This window comes from Dermacentor silvarum, chromosome 11 (genome assembly GCF_013339745.2).
Source record: "Dermacentor silvarum isolate Dsil-2018 chromosome 11, BIME_Dsil_1.4, whole genome shotgun sequence".
Lineage (NCBI taxonomy): Eukaryota > Metazoa > Arthropoda > Arachnida > Ixodida > Ixodidae > Dermacentor > Dermacentor silvarum.
In genome coordinates, this window is record NC_051164.1 from 21,553,636 (window position 1) to 21,567,919 (window position 14,284).

At 50.9% G+C, this 14,284-nt stretch overlaps 1 pseudogene; it reads right to left on the reverse strand.

Annotated features, from left to right (window-relative positions):
* Positions 1–4,564: 4,564 nt before the first annotated feature.
* LOC119434210 (U2 spliceosomal RNA) lies at positions 4,565–4,802 on the reverse strand (annotated as a pseudogene).
* Positions 4,803–14,284: the final 9,482 nt, after the last annotated feature.

The window sequence follows — 14,284 nt, forward strand, 5'->3', positions numbered from 1 at the left end:
CCAGGGCATCCCTTGTTGCGGATATAGCGAACTGAATGGGTACTCTGGTGAACAAAGAGATCACATCAAAAGAAACCAGGCATTCATCATCTTCGAGGCGTACATTTGATATGAGCTTGATGAAGTTTTCGCGGTTGCGCACGTGGGATGCTGTCCTTCCGGTGAGTGGTGATATAATCTGGTGCAAGTATGTGGATAGTGATCGAAGTGGGGAGCATGAAAAGTCTACGATTGGCCGTAAGGGGATTCCGGGTTTATGGAGTTTTGGCAAGCCGTAAAAGGCGGATGCGGACCCGTTCCTCGTTCCACGAAGTCTCCAGCTGCGCCAACCTATCAAATCAGCGGAAGGGCGGGACATCATCAACAAGGCGCAGCAAAGACTGGTGACAGCGCATATACACGAGTGCCACACAGTGGTTAGGAAGAAAGAAGTCGACGCGTTCTTCGCCAGAAGACAGCTCGAACACAAGGTACCGCACCTTTTTTTCATCAATTCATTCGTTTGCGAAGACCATTGCGTCCTCAGAGGAAAAGAAACACCGAGAAACGCAGAAGAAAAAACTGTCTTCTTTGCTCAAGCAAACCGAAAAACCAGGATTGTTGGACAGGCACACAGTAACGAATTTATCATCGAGAAAACTCACCACAGAAGAGACTTCAGTCCTGGGAAAAGGTCATAAATTCAACGTCACCACAGATAACCTCTCCCTGCCCAAGATCGTCGCCGCCCTCGAGAGCGGCATCCAGCAGCTGGACCCTAAAGTGCGGGAACCGCTCAGAATAAAAGCAATAGGCACAATAAGGTGCAATAACAACCGCCGAAGAGAAAGAAACTTGTCGTCTGACGAAATAAGAGCGCTGCGATTGCTGAGGGAAGATGGGGACATTGTAATTCTACCAGCGGACAAGGGCAACTCAACCGTCGTGTTAAACATGCAGGACTACGAGGAAAAGCCGTCCACCCTCCTTAACAGCCAAGACTACGAAAAATTAAAAAAAAGGACCCCACCACAAGGACCCAATCAGTACTAAATAAGACGCTGGTCGAAATTTTCCGAAACCACCCAAATTCTCAAAATCTTTATCTAAAATTAATGTGCAGGAACGGGTCCGCACCCGCCGTTTACGGCTTGCCAAAACTCCGTAAACCCGGAATCCCCTTACGGCCAATCGTAGACTTTTCATGCTCCCCACTTCGATCACTATCTCCATACTTGCACCAGATTATATTACCACTCACCGGAAGGACAGCATCCCACGTGCGCAACCCCGAAAACTTCATCAAGCTCATATCAAATGTACGCCACGAAGATGATGAATGCCTGGTCTCTTTTGATGTGATCTCTTTGTTCACCAGAGTACCCATTCAGTTAGCTATATCCGCAACAAGGGATGCCCTGGAACGCGACGACACACTCGACGAGAGAACCCCCTTGAGTGTAGACGAGATCTGCCGCCTTCTCGAGCTATGCCTATCAAATACCTACTTCACCTTCCGAGGCAGCTACTACAAGCAGGTGAAAGGAACTCCCATGGGGGCCTCAATTTCCGTCACCATGGCTAACCTAACTATGGAAAATATCGAAGACAGAGCTCTGAGTACTTTTTCCCCGAAGCCAAAAGTTTTCCTCAGGTACATGGATGATTGCTTCTGTATCGTGAAGGAGTCGCAAGTCGAAAACCTACAGAGCCATTTAAATTCCATAGACCCGGATATACAACTCTCGTCGGAGCGCGAACAAAACGGATCGTTACCATTCCTAGATGTACAAGTTACACGAACCAACGGCAATCTAAAATTCTCAGTCTACCGAAAACCAACCCACACAGGCCGCTACCTACACTTCGCATCCAACCATCCGGCAAACCACAAGGCATCGGTCGTAAATTCTTTATTGAAAAGAGTCGAAACTCATTGCACATTGGAATCGGATCAAAAGAAAGAAAAGAGAACGGTTCTCAACGAACTCAAAAGGAACGGCTATACAACGGAATTCATTCGAAAAACAACCCGACAACAAAAAAGAAAAAACAAACTACGACACCTCCAACCATTAACTCCCTCTCGACCACAGAAACGAGTGTCCATCCCATACGTCAAAGGTACCAGCGAAGCTCTCAGCCGAATATTGAAAAAAGAAGGCCTCAAAGTCGCGCATAAACCGATGAACACTTTGAATATCCTCATTCCTAAACCAAAAGACCGTCCACCAAAAGAAAAAGCTCAAGGCGTCGTCTATAAAATCAGCTGTGTCGACTGTCCGGCGTCATACATCGGGGAAACCAAGAATCTAAAAGAAAGAATCAGACAACATGAAAACGACGTCAGAACATTCAACCGAATACGCAGCGCCGTCGCCGAACATTCCGAAGACGCCGACCACAAGATTTCTTTCCAAGAAACCCAAATCCTTCAAACAGAGACAAACAGGCGAAAAAGGCTACTACTCGACTCTTGGCACATTCAGAACACGGCGGGTGATATAAACTGCGTGAAGGGCATTCTTCCTTCTTTGTATGTTCATGGCCTTGCAGACGGGACGAAGGGGAGAAAGGACCGCCCGCTCTAGGTCAGCAACACCAAAACAACTCGTCCCCCCCCCCCCCCCCCTGTTACTCGTCCACGCATTCCCGCGACTAAAGGGCGCCCAGCATCGGTCAACCCAGCCGACCAGCGACGCCGAAGCCCCCCACCCCACCCCCACCACCTATTTTGTCTGTCTAGAGCACGTGCCTTGCCAAGTGTCTCCGCATCTTAAGCTCTCTCCCCCTTCCTCTCCTTTGTTATGACGAACCTTTTGAAATCGACACACCGCCACCTCCGAAGAATACCCCCTGAAGAAGGAGCCGAATTGGTTCCGAAACGTCGGGCTAGTAAATTTACTTATTTGGTTGGAGTCAATCTCTAAGTCTCGACGTATTTTTGTACGCTGCACTGAGCTTGCGGTGCATACGCGCCAGCTACCATGCCTCAGGACAGTGAAGTTAGATCCTTTTGGCTTAACCAGTGACCTATAGACTTCATTTCACAAGCTGCGTGCAGCACTGTGGACGCTAAACGGCTCTCAACCAATCGCCCAACAAGCACGCCTCACTCTGAGTTAGTAACTCACCCTGTTACTCACCATGTCAACGTGTTATGTCTAGCTAATGGAAGCTGTGATGTCGAGAGAACTTTCTCTCAACTGAGATACGTTTAAAGATCGGACAGCTCTCGGATGGATACCGACTCGTTGCGCATGCAGAATTGATAATGTATGTTAACTAGGATGTGTAAAAAATCGATGAGCAGCTTTTCGTAATTAAAATGTTTAATTTTCTAGAATTTACGAATGCTCTTTAGTCATTATTACTTATTAGCTTCCAAACAAACGCCAAACTTCGGAGCATTCGCTAAAAAACACTGATGTCCCCCAATTAGCAGCTTGAAACAGACCGCTAGTTTTAACGAGTCAGCGTTAAGGAGCTCGTGATACCCTCCATAAGAAAAAAACAACTAATGTAATGTATTACTTGTAAATTTGTCAATTTAAAGCAAAAAGAAAACTGACTTTTGGAATAGTTCCACAAAAAAAACCATTTCTCCCCTATTATCGTCTTGAAAAATAGATCCCGATTTTTACCCCCCGGATTTCACAAAAAAAAACCCGTAAACGAACAACCCTAACTATATAGAGCATGTACCAGCTAACCCGGCCCAAGCTAATTGAAAAAAGAAAAAAAAACGAGAAAGCAGGATAGGGCGATGCGACAAATAACGCGAGATATCAAAGCGCGAAAGATTGGTTTTGGCTCATAAAAAAAGAAGCCGTGGGCGCGTCGCCGTCGCAGACCGCTGGACAGCTGAGCCTTTTCTACGCTTTAGGCAGAGGTCAATTGAGAGGTCGATGATGCTGAATATTATTTTACGCTCAACACAGCTGAACGCAGAGTTCGTAGTTAATATTACTGCAACTAAATAAAAATAATCACTCAGTACTACCCTTCTTAAAATAAAAGCACTGTGATTTCGCCCTTTGCAGCGATTCGCTGGAACATGGGAGCTTCCGGGGTCAACCAAAAAGGGTTCTGTGTGCAAGCATGATGTTGCTGTTGTTCAGGTCAAGGGTCTACCGCCAAGGCGGCATGGACATTTTGGTATGACGGGTTGTGCAAAAAAAATGATTACCGTAGTCGAATGTTTACAGAGATAAAAATGCACATAAAAATGGCTATTTTTTTGCTACGAAATGTTTTTCTCTTTTTTGTGTTTGGCTACATTTGGGCTACAATCTCACTTGCTTTGGCTACGCCGTTTCGTCCGACCTGGCAACACTACTGTGGTCCAGAAATCGGGAAAGCAGCACTTAGATGCCGACTGTCTCGCAAGATCACCAATTGAATCACCAGGCACAGATGATTATGAATACGTAGGTCCTTTAGGAGTTTCTGATGCGGCCACCATCTCTCGTCAACAATACAATCAGGAGCTCCATGTGCTCATGGATTTTTTGGAATTACGACTCACAAATGTGCCGAAAGTGTTTTACAGCAAAGCTGTATATGGCTAGTTTCACCTGATCGATGTCCATAGACCAAAATCCTGAAGATAGTACAACACCGGGCCGACCCACCGTGGAGCTGAAGCAGGCTTCAAGCCCTCCGCCAACTTGCAAAAATAAGTATAATAATGCTACATGGTGTGGCACAGCAAGGGACGGAAGCAGAGGAGAACGAGGTTGATCACCTTGGGTCCAAATACTACCCGTGTCAGATATTACGCTGATAAGAACAGATAATACAATTTGACCCAAGTCGGCCATGTCTACGTTCGCACAATACATATTGTTGCAGGAAGAAAGCAGGCCCACGAGTGTAGAAGAATGTATATTTACAAGCGAAGTATATGGCCTTCAGGCAACGGCCAGAGTCTTCGTCTTCCTCTCGTTAGTGTTCCCTTCTTCTTTCCCTTCACCGTAACATCACCCTCCCGGTGGGGTTAGCTCCGTCTCGGTGCAGGTTAGAGAGTGTCGCTTAATGGGGCGACATAGGGCTTGAGCCTGGCGACGTGAACAACATCGCTGGCGACGTTGGGAGGCACTGAAGGCTGACCGACTGGGGCGATCTCGTATGTTACGTCGGACAGTTGTCGTAAGATCTGGTATGAACCAGAATAACGGGAAAGTCGTTTTTCCGACAAGCCCACGCGACGTGAAGGCCTCCAGAGAAGGACAAGGGAACCAGGTGAAAAATGGTAGCGTCGGTGCCGAAGGTCGTAGCGTCGCTTTTGAGAAGCTTGCGAGACTGTGAGGCGATGACGGGCGACCTCTCTGGCCTGAGCGGCTAAGGCAATTGCATTGCGATCGTAACCAGTACTGGGTGATTCTACTGCGGAAGGTAGCAACATGTCGAAGGGCAAGGTGGGGTCGCGGCCATACAAAAGGTAAAATGGGGAGATTCCGGCAGTATCGTGACGGGACGAGTTGTATGCGAAAGTGATGTACGGTAAAGCGGCGTCCCAGTCGCGGTGATCGTCAGAAACGTACATGGCCAGCATTTCAGTTAGTGTGCGGTTAAGTCGTTCGGTGAGGCCGTTCGTTTGAGAGTGGTATACAGTAGCAAGCTGTTGTTCTGTAGAACAGGAGCGGAGCAGATCATCGACGACCTTCGAGAGAAAGTAGCGGCCGCGATCCGTGACTAACTGGCGAGGGGCGCCGTGGTGCAGCAGGACGTCGTATAGTAAGAAGTCTGCGACATCTGTAGCGCAGCTGGTTGGCATCGCTCGTGTAAGGGCATATCCCGTGGTATAATCTGTTGCTACAGCAATCCATTTGTTTCCTCTCATGGAAATTGGAAAGAGGCCAAGGATGTCGAGGCCCACACGGAAGAAAGGCTCTGTAGGCATATCACTTGGTTGAAGCAAACCACCAAGAGGAATAGCAGGCGTCTTTCGGCGCTGACACAGGTCGCAAGAAGTGACATAACAGTGCACAGAGCGATAAATGGTAGAAGGGACAGAAGAAGCGGCGCCGCAGGCGGTTGTAAGTATGAGTGATGCCCAGATGTCCAGCAGTAGGAGCGTCGTGAAGTTGCTGGAGCATGGCCAGTCGAAGGGGCTTTGGAACGGTTAGGAGGAGCTCCGGGCCATCAGGACGAACACTACGACGGTATAAAGTTGCATCGCACAAGGTGAACATCCACAGAGACGGGTGATTCGGCGAGGAGCTTAGGCGTTCCATAAGTGTTTGAAGAACAAGATCTTGGCGTTGCTCGTCGCCAATATGGAGAGAGCCGGAGAGGGACAGAATACTGATGTCCGAGTCTGCATCGGTATCAGCCTGTTGATCCACAGGATTGCGGGACAGGCAGTCAGCGTCTTTATGCAGGCGCCCTGACTTATACATAATAGAAAATGTATATTCTTGTAGACGCAATGCCCAACGTGCAAGTCTTCCAGTTGGGTCCTTCAAAGAGGAGAGCCAGCAGAGGGCGTGATGATCGGTTACGACGCAGAAGCTCCGACCGAGAGAGAGAGAACTTTAAAGAACAGAATGGCTCAATTGCCTAAGCAGGGGTAAGGGTCAATGGCGGGGTTCACAAGGAAACGACCAAAAAGGCACGGCCGAAAATTCGCGACCACCCATACGAGCGCGAGACATTCCCTCTCAGTGAAAGAGTAATTTCGCTCGGGCGTGGAAAGAAGGCGGCTGGCGTAAGCGATGACACGGTCGTGGCCCTGTTGACGTTGAGCGAAGACAGCGCCGATGCCATAACCGCTCGCGTCAGTTTGTACTTTAGTGGGCGCAGAAGGGTCAAAATGCGACAGAATCGGGGAAGTTGTAAGCCGCTCGATCAGGGTAGAGAAGGCTAGCTCCTGCAGTGGTCCCCAAGAGAAAGATACATCTTTCTTAAGAAGGTCAGTGAGAGGGCGAGCGATGTCGGCAAATTTTTTCACAAATCGCCGGAAATAAGAGCATAAGCCCAGAAAACTACGGACATCGTTTGTTGAACAAGGTACAGGAAAATTTCGCACGGCGTGGACTTTCTGTGGATCAGGTTGGCTTCCGGCGGCGTGTACGAGATGGCCGAGCATGGTAATTTCACGGCGACCGAAAGGCACTTGGAGGAGTTTAGTTGAAGGCCAGCCCTGCGAAACACGGAGAGAATGGTCGTGAGGCGCCTCAGGTGGCTCTCAAAGTTCGACGAAAACACAATCACATCGTCGAGGTAGAAGAGGCAAGTAGACCACTTCAAGCCGCGCAGGAGAGAGTCCATCATGCGCTCGAATGTAGCTAGCGCATTGCATAATCCAAAGGGCATGACTTTAAATTGGTACGACCATCCGGTGTGACGAAGGCGGTTTTCTCGCGGTCCATCTCGTCAACGCTAATCTGCCAATAGCCGGAGCGGAGGTCAATTGATGAGAAGTATTGGGATCCGTGAAGGCAGTTAAGAGCATCGTCAATGCGAGGCAGGGGATAAACATCCTTTGTTATCTTGTTGAGGTGACGGTAGTCAACGCAGAAGCGCCACGAGTTGTCTTTTTTTGTTACTAAGACAACCGATGATGCCCACGGGCTACTGGAAGGTTCAATGATGTCCTTGTCCATCATCTTGTCGACCTCTTTCTGGATTATGGCCCTTTCTGTTGCGGAGGCACAATATGGCCGCCTATGAATGGGGCTGGCGTCACCGGTGTTGATGCGATGCGTGACAACAGATGTCTGCCCAAGTGGACGGTCGTCCAAATCAAAGATATCCCGATAAGATGACAGGAGGTGACGAAGAGCTGTTGTTTGCTCGGAAGGAAGGTCAGGGGCGATCATCTTACAAACATCGTCCGCAGGCCTCGAGCACGAAGGAATGGGTGACGAAGGTGCGTTGGTACTAGGGAAGGATTCGGAGGCCAAAGAAGAAATCTCAAATTCATCCAAAGGAGTGATAAGTGCGACGGCAATGCCGTGTGGCAGCACATGCGTCGAAAATCCAAAATTGAGGATGGGCACCCGAGCGCAGTTTTCGAGGATCCGGATTAAGGTGCTCGGTAGGGCAATATGGCGTGACAAAACCACGTCAGTAAGCGGCGACACGACGTACTCGTCATCAGGTACGGGAGGACAGGGCGTCAGGAGGACATTGGTAGCCGCCTGTGGAGACAGCCTTGCAAACTCAGCAGAACATAAGCGGGGTGAAGCACAAGTTGTTGCTTCTGCGTCGGCAGAAAGCGGCAGATCCAGCTCTACAACACCTATGGAGCAGTTAATTTGGGCAGAGTGTTTCGAAAGGAAGTCGAGGCCGAGAATTAGGTCGTGTGGACAGTGCTCAAGGACGATAAATAAAACAACGCTATAGTGGCCCGCATTGGTCACACGTGCTGTGCACATTCCAAGAACAGGTGAAGTACTCCCATCGGCGACTCGCACTGCACGGTACGGCGGGCGTCAAGAACCTTTTTGAGCCTTCGGCGGAGAGCAGCGCTCATAACTGAAAGTTGCGCTCCTGTGTCAATGAGAGATGTAACAGGAACACCATCAACTTCAATGTCCAGTAGGTTTCCACGTGTAGGCAGGGTCAACAAAGGATTTGTGGGCCGGGTCGGAGTTGCAGCTTCACCTCCGAGAGCTGCACCGCCTAGTTTCCCGAAGGGAAGCGACCGGTTGCAGATGGGGACGAAGAGCGGCGAACGAGAAGCGAACGGGACCGACGGCCATGCGGAGACGGGGAGCGGCTGGATCTTGGTGGAGCACTGTCGGCGTTGATGTTCCTAGGCGGCGCGTAGCGCAAGAAAGTGCGATTATCTGGTACTTGGCGGTAGTTACTCGGAGACGACCACCGAGGAGACGACGACCAGCGCTTACGGCAATGACGGGCGATGTGTCCAATACCGGAACAATTAAAACAGATGGGTCTGTCATCCGCTGTGCGCCAGTCAGCGGGGTTGCGGCGAAGTGGCGGAAAGTTTTGCGTCTGGGAGCGAGCGGCTGGAGAAATCTGGTTGGTGTTCGTATGGCGGACCGAGCAGAGGGACGGAATGCCCAAACTCTCTATTTCCTCCCGAACGACGGCTTGTATGAGCGAGATAGCGGGCACGCTTTCTAGACAGTCGGAACGAATTGGAGACGGAGCCATAGCCTCAAGCTCACGGCGAACGATACGCGTTATATCTTCCGGTCCTGTCGGCTGAACCAACTGCGGCGGGTCTTCTCACGAAGATGTCGCGGTGGTGTTGGGCAATCTGTCAAAATTTTGAGGGACGCGGCGGCCTTTCGCTTGTTCGAAGCGTCGGCACTTCTCTATAATTGCATCCACAGTGGCACAATCCTTATACATCAGGAGATTGAAGGCGTCGTCTGCAATACCTTTTAGTATGTGACCAATCTTGTCCGCCTCGGTCATGTTGTTATCAGCCCTGCGGCAGAGAGCCAGCACATCCTGTATGTACACGACATATGATTCCGTGGACGTCTGAGCGCGGCATGGAAGTTCTTTTTTTGCTGCCAACTGACGACCGACAGGTCTGCCGAACAGGTCTCGCATTTTTTCTTTGCAGACATCCCAGCTTGTTAGGTCAGCTTCAGGCGTATTGTACCATTTCTTCGCAGTTCCTCGCAGATAAAACATCAGGTTTGCTAGCATCATTGTTGCATCCCACCTGTTGTTGTCGCACACTCGCTCGTACATCGCAAGCCAGTCTTCGACGTCGGCGTTGTCCGTGCCACAAAATGTCCCCGGGTCCCGCAGATGAGTGAGGATGACCGTTGGCATGGACTGCTGAGGCGTTGTCGGTTGTGTCGGTTGATCTCCCATTGTAGCGGCAGGTAGATGACGTCCGCTGCGAAGTTGCGTGATTGTACCCCGCACCTTCGACCAAAATGTTGCAGGAAGAAAGCAGGCCCACGAGTGTAGAAGAATGTATATTTACAAGCGAAGTATATGGCGTTCAGGCAACGGCCAGAGTCTTCGTCTTCCTCTCGTTAGTGTTCCCTTCTTCTTTCCCTTCACCGTAACAATATGTACGCCACCGCACATATTCAAACTACTGCCTACGAATTTTAGTGTCCTCTGTCTCCTGACGTCATGCTCTACGTAGGCTCCTTTCATCAGTTCTGCTCTTAGTGTGAAATGGGTAGGCCGCATGTTGTACAGTCTGAAGACGAACAGCGTGGCTACCAAGAACGACGGCGTGAACAGAAAAAGAAATAGGCGTGGTGGTAGCGGAAGGAGAGGACCGACGATGACCGGTCCGCGGACGCTAAGCGTAAGCATGCTGCCCGCCAGGACCGCGAGGTCCGCGAACCATCCATGTGGCCCCGATCCCGCAAACCTGAAACGTTTCACCGGAGCAACGATCAATCGCCACAAACACGGCTTCGCTGATAATCCACCTTCACAGAGTGGAATGACACAAACTTTTTTAAAGGGACTGTCACCTTTCTGCTTGCGCAAGGCATCCTCTACAAAAAGAAATATTCTTCGACAGGGTACATAGTGGATAGTCATAGTGGCCTTTGAAGGACCGCGAGTGCCCTCCTACGTCAGGTACGGCGGCGCCCTCCTTTGCTGCGCCCTGTATCGTAAGCAAATCAACATGGGTCACTGCTGCGGAAGATTCGGTCACCGCCTGGACGTGTGCCCCAATCCTCAGGACAAAGTGGGCCGTGGTTGTGACGCCATTAACCCAGGCCCCGACCACCAGTGCTCCCCCCGTTGCAAGCTGTGTGGGGGAACACACATGACGGCGGATCGCAACTGCCGCGCAAGGTACAAGACCCCCTACGTCGTGACAAACAGGCAATGGGAACGACACAGGGCAGCCGAGGAGGCGGAGGAGGCCGCCAAAGCCACCAGCTCCGCCGGCAAGTTCCGCTCGAGATCCAGGACCCGCAGCCGAGGCCGCTCCCGGTCCCGGAGCTGCACCCCGGACGCCCGGCAGCAACGCCGGATGCGCAGCCGCACCCCCAGAAGGACAGCAACGAGAGACACCGAGACCACCGAGAAGGTTAGCTGGGCAGATGCGGTCATGGGAAAACGAGCACCAACCGCGAAGGCTGGCGACAAAACACCCGCTAAGACAGAGACGGAGATAGCTAAATTAACACTGGCGATAAAAGCGCTGCAGAAGCAAATAGAACACATGCAGACACAGATTCGTGCAAAAGACGAACTCATAGAACAACTCCAGCATGCCGTGAAAAGCGGTACTGATACAGAGGCCATGTAGGAAACACAAGAAGAACCCATAGAGGACGACGAGGTCGTATGCCCCGACACTAAACGCAGACCCACTCCCATAGAGACCACGCAGGAAACACAAGAGGAAACCATAGAGGACGACGAGGTTGAATTCCCCGATACTAAACGCAGACCCACTCCCACCCTTACAGAGGCAACAGGACACAAGCGCACGCGCGCAGCGATACGCGATGCGCGAATAGATGCACTCGAGGCTCGCTTAAGCAATCTCGAGGAAATCATCATCGCGTACATCACGCGTACCATCCAGCAGAGCTTGGAGAGCGTTCACCTCAGACTGTCCAGATTAGAAGCCGCGAACAGCACGATCGTACTCTCGCATAGGGAAGCGGCGCAACACATGTAACAACATATAAACATGGCCCGATACCTATCTAAACAAAAAGACACAATATGGCAGTGGAACTGCAGAAGTTACCAAAACAAACGAGCGCACTTACATCAATACCTGAAAACGATCCCGGAACATCCAGACGTCATCATATTTCAAGAAACGAACGGCCCCGCCAAACTCACGGGGTACCAGTCTATAACAAGCAAGGCGGAGAAAGCAAGCGTCACAACGCTGCTCAAGCGAGCGCACACAGCTATAGAACACGACACTAAAGTTAGAGACATTGAAAACGTCCTCGTAGAACTAATATCACCACGCGCAACAGCATCTTCGTACTCAACGTCTACAGCAGTCCCAGATGCCGCCAGCACCGCTTCCATGTTCTCTTCAAACAGGCAATTGACATCGCCCAAGGGTAACAGCTGTTCATGGGGGGGGGGGGGGACTTTAGCACGGTGCACACGGCGTGAGGTTACAAGCACGATCAGCCCAAACGCAAGCATCTGTGGGCAACGGCGCACTACGCCAGACTCGAGCTCGTCACCGACCCCGCGGCACGAACAAGGCAGGGCACCAGCGTCAGCACCGATATGAACCCGGACCTTACTTTTACGTGCAACACACGCAAAGTCACTTGGACAACCACTATGCAAGACTTGCGAAACGATCACTACATCATTTCCACAGCAGCAGAAGACGGCCCGCAGGAACACAATGCCGGTCGCCAAATGAAGATCACCAACAGGAATCAACTACGCAAACATCGTGATAGCAACAGGTGGCAGACATCAAAGACATAGACAAATGTACCGACCAACTGCGGCGGAACATCGAGCACGTGACGCAAACGATTCCGCCGAAAGCGGGGCTCGATACAATAGACTCCCGGTTACAGCACATGTGGGAAGCCAAAACACACCTGCACCAGCGATGGAAACAACACAGACACCAAGACCACACACATGCAATTATTATCATTATTATTGGGTTTGTACACCTACAACACAAGGACACGAAGGAAATAGGGAGGGAGAAAGCTGACAACTGCCACCGAGAGGGGCACAACGCCTGTCTACTCTTTCAGGAGGAGGGAATAGAGGAAATGAAAGCATGAGGAAAGAGGAAATGAAGAAATGACGGAGACACAGACAGAACAAAACAAATAATGCAAGGCATATACAAAATCATACACGCTTATAGGGGAACGGAACCACAATTCTTGCGCGAGGCGGAACTCCTTTACATATCCCAAAGGCCACCGCTAATACATCCGGACTACACGGGGGAAAGCAACGCCACCCTGGACGCGGAATTCTCCGTTGCCGAAATCCAGGCGGCCCTCGTCAAACTCAACACCAAGTCGGCCCCTGGCCCCGATCGAATATCCAATTGGGCACTACGCAATCTCGATTACGGATCAAATGAGAAACTCACAAAATACATTAACGAGTGTTGGGCTCACGGCAAGCTACCCCAGCAATGGAAAGAAGCAAAGATCATACTAATACCGAAACCCGGCAAGAAATTACAGGAGGAGAACCTGCGCCCCATCTCCCTCACGTCCAGCGTGGGCAAGTTGATGGAGCACGCGTTTCTCAGCACACTAACGGATTAATTACCTCGAGGACAACGAATTATTTCCACACACCACGATTAGGTTCAGAAGACATCTCTGCACGCAAGACGCCCTTCTGCAACTAAAACACCACCTCATAGACAATCCGGGGCGCTCGACGAGAGCCATCCTCGGGCTGGACCTGAAGAAGGCCTTCGATAGCGTTCGCCACGATGCCATATCACGACAAATAGACAAGCTAAATCTCGGACTGCGAACGTACAATTACGTCCGGGACGGGAAGAACAGCTCGCATGCGAGTGGGACAACTAGACTCAGATCAAATCAACATCGGGAGCTCGGGCACCCCGCAGGACTCGGTCATCTCGCCCATGGTCTTCAACGTCGTGTTGCTGGGGATACCCGAGCGATTGCTGCAAATGGAAGGACTACCCCACACGCTATACGCGGATGATATTACGATCTGGACGACACGGGCAGCGACGGAGTGATCAAGCAACGTTTACAGCAGGCCATCGAGTGCGTGGAAAACTACCTGGTGGGCACGGGACTCGCCTGCTCGGCCACAAAATTCGAACTGCTGCTATATAGACCGCTCAGAAAGGGGCGCCCACCTAAACGCTACACCCCACCCCCGGAAAAGGAATAGTTCCAATTAACGGCATCAAACGGCCTATCCATCCCGATGGTAGACAAGATCCGGGTACTAGGAATGCTGATGGAACACAACGGCGGCAATGGCGAAGCACTTCGCAAGATGACGGCAAAGGCCAATGGCACGATGCAGCTCATCCAATGCATCAGCAACAAATACGCGGGCTTGCGCGAAGGCAACATCATACGACTCATACAAGCCTTCATTATTTCTCAAATAACGTACACGGCAGCGTTTCACAACTGGATGGTTGCGGAGAGATGCAAGCTCAACGCCCTCATACGCAAGGCGTACAAATGCAACGTTCTTAGACTACTTCGTACAAATGTGCGTTGGGACTTGCGCCTGGAGTGAGCACCAGCAAGCTCCTAGAACTAGGCTTGCACAACACGGTCGAGGAACTCGTCGAGGCGCAACAAGTGTCCCAACTCGAGCGCCTATCCAAGACCCGCCCAGGCAGGCACGTGCTCGAAAATCTCGGCATCGC